This window comes from Zootoca vivipara, chromosome 11, assembly GCF_965207765.1.
Source record: "Zootoca vivipara chromosome 11, rZooViv2.hap1.1, whole genome shotgun sequence".
Taxonomy (NCBI): domain Eukaryota; kingdom Metazoa; phylum Chordata; class Lepidosauria; order Squamata; family Lacertidae; genus Zootoca; species Zootoca vivipara.
In genome coordinates, this window is record NC_142594.1 from 8,393,201 (window position 1) to 8,403,047 (window position 9,847).

Consider the following 9,847-nt stretch of genomic DNA (forward strand, 5'->3'; position numbering starts at 1 on the left):
GGAAGCTATGTTCCAAGATGCATGTGCACCATGGCAAGGCAAGGCATTTTCCTTTAATAAAACCATAAATTATTTGAAGGAGCTAAGAATACACAACACAATCCCTAGCCCCCCAATATAAGCTTTTGGGAAAGAATGAAAATTAACAACAGCAACTATGTATGCATTCTCTCCCCACCCCACAGCTATAAATATGAGACCCCTCAACCCAGAAGATCGAAGATGGAACAGTCATTAAAATGGTCTGAGATTGAAGTACACCCTGTGATATGTGATGATGTAAAAGATTTTCCAAGTCTGCTTTGATGCCATGTGGATGACAGCATGCAAGACTTAACATCTATACCTGCATTTCTTTGGGAAGACAACACTTTATGGTTGGTAATTGGTTTTTTATAATAAAAATCAATAAAGTTTGGAAGAAGAAGAAGAAGAAGAAGAAGAAGAAGAAGAAGAAGAAGAAGAAGAAGAAGAAGAAGAAGAAGAAGAAGAAGAAGGAGGAGGAGGAGGAGGAGGAGGAGGAGGAGGAGGAGGAGGAGGAGGAGGAGGAGGAGGAGGAGGAGGAGGAGGAGAAGAAGAAGGAGAAGAAGGAGAAGGAGAAGGAGAAGGAGAAGGAGGAGAAGGAGGAGGAGGAGGAGGAGGAGAAGAAGAAGAAGAAGAAGAAGAAGAAGAAGAAGAAGAAGAAGAAGAAGAAGAAGAAGAAGAAGAAGAAGAAGAAGAAGAAGAAGAAGAAGAAGAAGAAGAAGAAGAAGAAGAAGAAATTATGCTGGAAGTTGGGATGGGAGACTGTCCATTTTAGTTTCTCATTTTTCTGATCTTAAGCTTAGTTCTCCTTTTTTCCACTTCCATTTAAGTTTTTTTTTAAGTCCTCCTGAAAAGTCAGCAGCCATTTAGTGTGAGTTTCCCCTAAATATGTATGTCTCATACAAAGCATTTTGTATTCCATTATGACTAATAGATGCACGCTTTGCACACTTTACCCTTAGTATATACCGTGTTTCTCATATTATAAGACATGTCTTATATTTATTGTTTCCTCAAAAAAAAACACTATGGCTTATTTTCAAGGGATGTCTTATTTTTTTCCTCCTCCTCCTGCTGCAGCCGGCATTGCTGCTGCGCCTATCACTATGTCTTATTTTCGGGGTATGACTTATATTCCTTGAATGCTTAAAAATCCTGCTATAGCTTATTTTATGGGTATGTCTTAAAATATGAGAAACAGGGTATACACATTTTTATAAACATCACTTGGTTGGAGGACTGCACTGCAAAATTTAGAGCAGTGCAAATTTCAAAGGATGGCTGTTTTTCTGTTGGTATATTGTTTTGGAAAGTGCAAATTAGGTAGGTTAGCCTCTTAAGTGTGAACTGAATTGAATTTGTCCCCATAACTAGATGCAAGAAACTCCATTTTTGTACTCCTGGTAAATGTGTGTCATCATAATGCACACTCTGCAATAGGGTATCCAGGACATTTCCCTGCCTCAGGCAGAACAGCAAATGTTGCCCCCCGCCCTCAGCACAAATCAAAAAGCACTGTACCCAAGGCCAGTTAGGTTATTGTGGCAAAAGAGGCAGGAAAATCACACAAGCACCTCTCCACCTCATAGCCTTCAAAAATGCAACAATAAGTAAAGAAACTTACTATTTGCTTCCTTTTCATGAAACCCAAAATCTGCACCCTGCTCACTCTGTCTAATGGCAGGGCTGGCTCTGCCCTACAAAATTTGGTGAAAGAAAACTGGGACACTCATTTCATATCAGAAAACAGAAATTAAATGCTTCTGTGGATTCTATGTGTATGGTAATCCAATGTGAGCAGATGATATCGCATTGCAAAAGTAGCATCAATGTTTCGCATTGCAAAAGTAGCATCAATGTTCCAGAAGCCTTTTTCTGGAATGGGCAAGAGCTTCAATAGGTTGCAAGTTTTTAAAGCCAATCTAACACTCTGCCAGATCAGCTCATGCCTACCTATGGAACACAATTCACATAGATATCAACAACAATTACGTAGCTAAAACCAAAGGGCACATGTAAAACACATCTGAGGAGAAATTTTCAGTTGCTTACATTCAACCTGAAAGGCATTTTACAAAGTGTCACCCTGTCTTATATGGGGAACTCAATGCCTATTTATATTACACTCTGAAACTAGTTGACTGGCCATTGCCTTTCCCCAAGGAACTCTGGGAATTGCAGTTCCTTAAGGAGGGCTAGCTGTCTCCTTACAACTAGTGGTGTGCTGAGAAACATGATACGGTACTTAATAACAACTTCAAATTGCAGTCTCAAAATGTACAGCCCTCTATATGAGCATATGAATGTCTCAAGCTCTGCACATTTATTTGTCTTATATTAATGGGTGTATCTTTCCCTTAGTTTTACCGACTAGCTTCCTTCTTTTCCAATTGGCCACTAAGAGATCTCTTCCCTCACCAATGGTGAAAAGTGTGTTTAGATCCACTTAAAGTAGCCAAAGCTAAGACATAACTGTATTTAGCTGTATCAAGTCATGGAAATAGTTTCCTCACCGACCAATTACAATTTAAATTGTGGGCCCATATGCTGGTAATATTACCATCAAAGTTTACTTTTTCAGTGTTGTCAATAAATTTATATGAATGGCACTCCTTCATGGTGTACATTAAGGAGGAAATGATTGGCATTTTTTATCCAAGCTTGCCAGTCTCTCGGTGGCATTTGTATTGAGAGCTGCTATTTCAGACTCCCTTGTGTTTGCTTCTCAGTGTTTGTTGGCTTTGTAGTTTTCTGTAATTTAGGTAACTGGGCCACTAATTGTTCTCACTTGTGAAAACATGGTTCTTTAGAAGGTAGCCCCTGTCAAAAGCCTGTGATTTGGCAGCTTCTCCTCTGAAACTCAAGAGAAATCAAACTGTTAATGTAGCCTTTTCTCCTTTAAAGTTTGTTTTAAATATCTTAGCACAGTTTTTCTGGCTTCAATGAAGTCAGTCAACGTTGAAGCTGCAGAGGAAACATCAGTGCGATAGTTATTTTTCTGGGTAAATGCATGATACCGCATGTAAATAAATATCTATAACTATATAAATAAACCAGATTTTAACAACATAATTCTATGCTATTTATACATCCCAAAGTTCGATAGAGAGAAAAGCAAATGCTCTCTTTCTTGTTCATACAAAGGTCATAAGGATGAGGTAGCAAACATTCCCTGTGTTTCGTTATTTCAGGCACTTTCCTGGCCCTCACAGCTGGACGAAGAACTCCCCAAGTCTTTAATGCACAAATCAGATCAGTATGTAGACCAGGCTCTGGTTACAAGGTATACCAGGAACAAGCAAGGTGTAAATGCACAACTAAGCACAAGTGAAGACACTAACCCAACAAGTGACACACACCCTGCATCTTCCCTTTGCAGAGCAGGACTGGCACAGCTGTTAACACAGAAAGTGGCCAGAGTCCCTGGCCTGGACAAGCAAAGGGGCATTCCTTTGGGTGCATTGGGCCTGTGAAGTTTGTTCACACAGGTGTCGCCATGGAGACAGAGGTGGAGTTGGAGCTGGCTTAGCACCTGACTTACTCTCAGTTGCCTCCCAGAAGGAAGAGGCGGATCATTTACAGGAGAGGGTGCCAGAGGCGGCTCCACAACAAGAGAGGCCTAATGAGAGGTATTTGATTTTGCAGGGATGCAACACTTCTATGTCAATCCACATGACAGCCAATGTGATGACTTCCAGGTATCACTGGGCTCCTAATTCACATAAGCCCCAGCCAACACACCCAATGGATAGGGATGATGGATGTTGAATACAATGACATCTGGAGAGTGTAACATTGGCTTCCCTCTGCAAATGAATTGGATGCAGACTTAGTCACCCACACAGATCCACCAAAATCAATGGGAGATAAGTTACTCGTGACTTGAATTTTTTAGAAAGCTTGTTTACATAATTTTGCTGAATTCACTAAGTTCCGTTGATTGATCCAATCACCCAGCAGAGCATGTATTATCAAATTAAATCATGGTGGAACATGCATGGCTATAATCTCACCTGTGTGTTTTTAAATTCCGCTACAAGGTACGAGATCTCCAGCTTTTTCAGAACAAAAGTGTCTAACTCAAATTCCACTCATTTAAATGGGTATACTCGAAGAGTGACTACGTCCAAATCCAACCCATTGGACAGAAAAGCAGTGCTATTCTTTGGGGGTATGATTCCATTGTTACCGGTAAGCACATGTTTAAAAAAAAAATCTCCCACCAAAATCAAAGGACTGCATCCTTTGACAGGTATCTGTGCAACAAATCTAAATCTCCCCACCCTTGTAATCAACTTTAGTTTAAATGACACAGCTTAATGGTAAAACAAGATCCTTCAGCCATAGGCCAAGACGAGAAAGATTTTACATGAGAATCTTGCATGTAACAGACCCGGTCACAAGGTGGTCAGAGTTCTGTTTAAGAAAATTATTTATTTTCACAAGCTTTCTTGTAACCACAATTAACTGCAAGAAGTTAGCCTTTCACTGGAATCTCTGTGACTAACTGCATGGGAAAGTATGTAAAATAAAGCCAAATAGGAAAAAAAAACCTTTTACAGTTACAAATTCCTCAAGCGTTTGAGTCAGCATTTGGTTACAGGTTTGGAATTCGCAGCAGCAACAGCAACAGCAGCAACAGCAGCATCCAACGCAAAAATTCAAGCAGAGAGAAACAAGAGAAAAGAGCTTTCCCTCGGGATAGCTGGTGTGATGCCCTCCAGATGTTGTTGGACTCCATCTCCCATCACACCTTCCCTCCCCCACCAGCCAGCATACTCAGTGGTAAGAAAAAATGGAAGTTGTAGCCCAGCCAGATCAGTTGGTTAGAGTGTGCTGCTGAAACCACCAAGGTCACCGTTTTGGGTTGGGCTAGATGAACCATGGGGTCCCTTCCAACGATACGATTCTAAGATTCTATCACCTGCGATCAAATCTACCATCTGTAACCTAATACCAGCAGGGCGGCTCCAACACAAAAGCTGCTACCGCTCACATCCCACAGCGTGCTGACATCTATCGCGCATGACTAGGTGCAAGGAACACAGCTTGCCCCTGACACAGCCAACACCTCAATTTTCATACCTAGAGGATAAGAAGGTATACCGTACATCCCTCCATTTCAAGAGCAAAAGAAAACGCCATTTCCAGCAGGACTGGCTCAGCTAGTGATGAAGCCAACACAGCAATTTCAATTGTAACTCATCCGCCTATGACCTCTTCCTCTCTGCTTGGTACCTGCCTTACATGCACCTCCTGTCCCTTTCTTGCTGAGAAGCCCTCAGGATAAACAGCTTTGGAAGCCAAGATTGCAGGAAGTGCAGCACTTTAAGGAGTGATGAATGGAGGGCACAGTGTGATGCCAAACATGTGCATCTGCCCACAGTGGTGCCAGAAAGCGATTAGACCACCATAGCTCAAATGCTGCTTTGTTACCTGGATGACAATAAACCACTGAGATAGAATTGCTTAAAAATAGCCAACCGCATTGCAGTGAACTAAATTACTTTTAATGGCCGGATTAAGTGAAGGCTTCAGTTTCATTTACCTGGCTGACATTCTCTGAAATACAACGTCTCTATTGAACATTGAGATAAAGAAATTAAACCTGGTGCGTGTGTTTGGGGCACAATGTTATGTTTCAAGTGAAAACACCATCTCAATACCCCTCCTTGCTTTCTGTGCGGGGAGGAATAAACATGCAAAATATATTATACTGCAAAATCTACCTTGGATACCAAAATATCAGAAGGAAACAGGTGTAGACACACAAAAAGCAATTCTACATTTCAAGTTTGAACACTAGCATGATTTCCACGCCAATTTCTAAAGGGGGGGGGCAAATAGGATATATCTCCACAGAGCAAGAATAAATCATTATCTCTATTCTGCCTGTCTGGGGAAGAGTAGCTTTTATCAAATTTTACAAGGGTGTGCATATATGCACTTGGATGACCATTCCTCAGACTTTAGCCCCTACCCTCTGCAATTTAAATATCTGAGTAGTTGGGGGGGGTCATGACTCACATGTAAACACATATGCACAAAAACTAACGCACCACAAATCAAATGGACAATTCATGGGATGAATTTTGCATGCTGGAGCTATTGAGCTTTATCGCCAATCCCATCAATATAGCAAATGACAGTATTAGTAAATATATTAATCTGGCCACTGAATTATGCACAAGCTATAGATTCCAAACTGTCTTCAAGGGCAGCCTTGAAGTAATCTAACCTAGAAACAACTGAAGCAAGGTTATTCCTTTCCAGATAGCGTCGCAACTGAGCCAACAGCCAAAGTCGATAGAAGGCCACTTATGCATCCGGTGACAGTGACAGAAGAGGATCCGAAAGTTGATAAGCCACGAACAAAACATCACGCCTTATGGGTAGCGCTTTGGTCTAAACCACAGAGCCTAGGACTTGCTGATCAGAAGGTCGGCGGTTCGAATCCCCGCAAGGGGATGAGCTCCCATTCTTCGGTCCCAGCTCCTGCCCACCTAGCAGTTCGAAAGCACATCAAAGTGCAAGTAGATAAATAGATACTGCTCTGGCGGGAAGGTAAACAGTATTTCCGTGTGCTGCTCTGGTTCGCCAGAAATGGCTTAGTCATGCTGGCCACATGACCTGGAAGCTGTCTGCGGACAAACACCGGCTCCCTCGGCCTATAGAGCGAGATGAGTGCCGCAACCCCAGAGTCATCCGTGACTGGACCTAATGGTCAGGGGTACCTTTACCTTTATGGGCATAACAGTGAACCAGGAGTCATGGTTTGCTACTAGTGGAAACTAAATCTGTAGCCACCTGTGCATTAGTAGTAAGCCATCATCTATGGCTTACTGTGATGCACGAACGCAGCCAAAGTATACGATAATTTATTTCACATATGCAGGTTTTAGACCGTTTCCATTACAACCCACAAAGGTGAAAAATTTCCCCTGCGGAATTTCGAATAGGCTTTCACATGGTTGATCTTTTCTAGCTCTTACTTGCAGTTCATTTGTATAATGACAGCAAGACGGTCTCACGGCGCTGGAGAGAGGTTTGTTTGTTTTTACTGTGCTATATAGCTTATTTGGAAGCAGGCCCCAGGATTCCAATTTGATCTCAACTTTCTCTTTGGCGTAAGAGAAAGCTGTGTCCTGTCCACAGTATAAGCAACAGCTGTCTGCTCCCAAACCCGGGAAGCCAGTAACAGAAAGATAACACACACTCATATTGAAGACAGGGGGAACTATCCTGCAATCCTCTAAGTGGTGGTTGGACTCCACTGCCATCATCCCTAAACATTGGCCATACTGGCTGAGGCTGATGTGAGTCGAGTCCAACAACATCTGGAAGTCCAGAAGACAGTTCTCCGTGTTGAAAACTACAGCGGTGCCTCGACTTACAAATTTAATCCATTCCGAAGGCACCTTCATAGGTCGAAAAATTCGTAAGTGAAAAAAACGCCATTGGAAATGCGATTTCCCATAGGAATGCATTGGAAACTGAAAAATTCGTAAGTCGAAGCAACCCTATCTAAAAGTTCCTAAGTCGGAAAATCCCTATCTAAAACCACCGCGGTTTCCTTTTGGATGTCGAGACATTCGTAAGTGCGTGGCCATTACCCCCATTCGTAAGTCGGAAAATTCGGTTGTCGAGTCGTTCGTAAGTCGAGGTACCACTGTATCTATACTGCTCTGGTTTGTCTCATCTCAAAGCAGATATTGTCAAACTGGAAAAGGTACAGAAAACAGAAATTAAGATGATCAGAGGCTAGTGCCATTCCTATGAGCTGTGTCTATCTGTAAAAAGCACATTTTTTTTTCTCTGAAATGATACATGGTGGATATCGATAAAAGCATGGATGAAATTCGGTGGAAACACTTTCTCTTTTTTTTAACCCTCCTACTTTTGCATCATGACTTGAAGTCACCCAGTGAAATAAGAGATTCACAATGAAGAAAAAAAGATATATTCAGACAGGGCACCATTAGCTTGAAGAATTACCTATCATGGGGTTGGGGCTGGTTCCATCTTTGAGGACACCCTGAGCAAAGGGTCCTTTGCAGGGGGTGGGGCTCCATTGGTGGATCCTAGTGATGGCAGAAACCAAGAGAACTCTGAGCCGTGCTCTGAGCAACACCAGGCAGCTGAGTCTAGCAGCCGCTTGAGTTTCCCACAATGCCCCAGAGTGATGTTATGGAAGGACATGGTAGGAAATTAAAATGGCAGCTAGAGCCTGCTGTCTGGTACCGCTCGGAGCTCTGGGACATTAAAAACAAATATTTGAAGGGCAAGTGTCAGTGAGGGACCGCTTTGATATTTCTTTTATGAAATAGTAGCAATATCAATATCATTTTAAATAAACAGATGGAACAGAAGCTTCACCGCCGAGGAACAGCCTAATAGAAGAACTAAACCTCATACCTCTTTGTGACTTTCCTAGAAGCATCTGGTTGGGTTTAGCCACTGTGAGAAAGAGGATGCCGGCCTAGATGGGCCTTTGGTCTGATCCAGAAGAGTTTGTCTTATGTTCTATGCACGGGGGCGCATTAACACCTGGTTTGAATAACTGCAGACCCCTTCAGAATGGTATGAGTTTTAGGCTCTATAAGTAGAACAATGGCAGATACACACACATCCAAAACACAACAAAAGCACATTAACTTCCCTCAAAGAACCCCGGGGGTGCGTAGTTTCTTCCTCACAGAACTACAACTCTAAGCATCCTTAATATTCTACAGTTCCCAAGAGTCTGGGGAGAGGTTGTATGCTTTAAAGGTATGCTGGGTGTGTTTTAAATTTGTGGGGTGCACCTGCCCTTAATACTGGGAAAGGTTATTTCAAGAATATGCCATAAGTTGTACATCCAGAATGACCTATACGTTTGACTGGCCCTAGAACTGACGCTTGGAGAAATACAAAAACTCTAGCAGAATCTAGTTGGGTTGTTGTTGTTTACAATCTAAAGGTAATGCCATGAACAGGAACAATAATCATATTTATAACGTTTTTTTACTGCCATAATAGTTTTTCACACATGAGTGTACATCCAGGGTCAGCCATTTTTAGCTTTGCATTTCCTGCACTAAGAAACGTGTATTGTGTGTTAGAGACAACTCAACGTTTGAAAATATAATTTCTATTCCCCTCTCCCCAGTCGAAATTAAAATAAGCTCTTTCAATTTGCTTCTCAATATTATTCGAGAAACTCCCCCCGTCAGTAAACACACCGCTGGAAAGCTGACAGGCAGAAAAAGTGCAAAAGCACTTTCAAATCAAAGAGAACGATGGCAATTCATTTTAGGGCCTGGTTCCAGACTGAATGCATTTATTGATATGTCACAATGTGCCACAGTTCCAAGGCCAGCATTTTAAGAAATAAGAGTCCCATCTATTGGAACGAGATACAAGCAAGCATTGTGAACACTGGTCCCTGCCTTCATTCAACCGGCTCCAGGTGAATTTAGAGCCATCCAAACCAGAGAGCTACTTTTTCACAGAGCCCCCCCCCCAAATAAATGTGGAAAGAGTGTTTGCACGCACCCAGTTCCAAAGTAGAAAGAAGTTTTGTTTTTTTAATCATCACTTGAAATATTTACCTAAGCCTTCTCCCATTATGGCCTTGTATGCCAACAGTTGTTTTTAGAAGGCCACATCCAGCTCTTTAACCATTTAAAACACGAGCGGCATGAAATGAATTTACTCTTCCCAGCCTCACTGGAAGTTGTTAGGGCAGCTCGAATTATTCCCATCCGGCGCAACCGGACCTATCGTATTTCATATTGAGAGCATCTGCTGTCAAGATGATGGGGTCTCCACTCGTTCCTGAGAA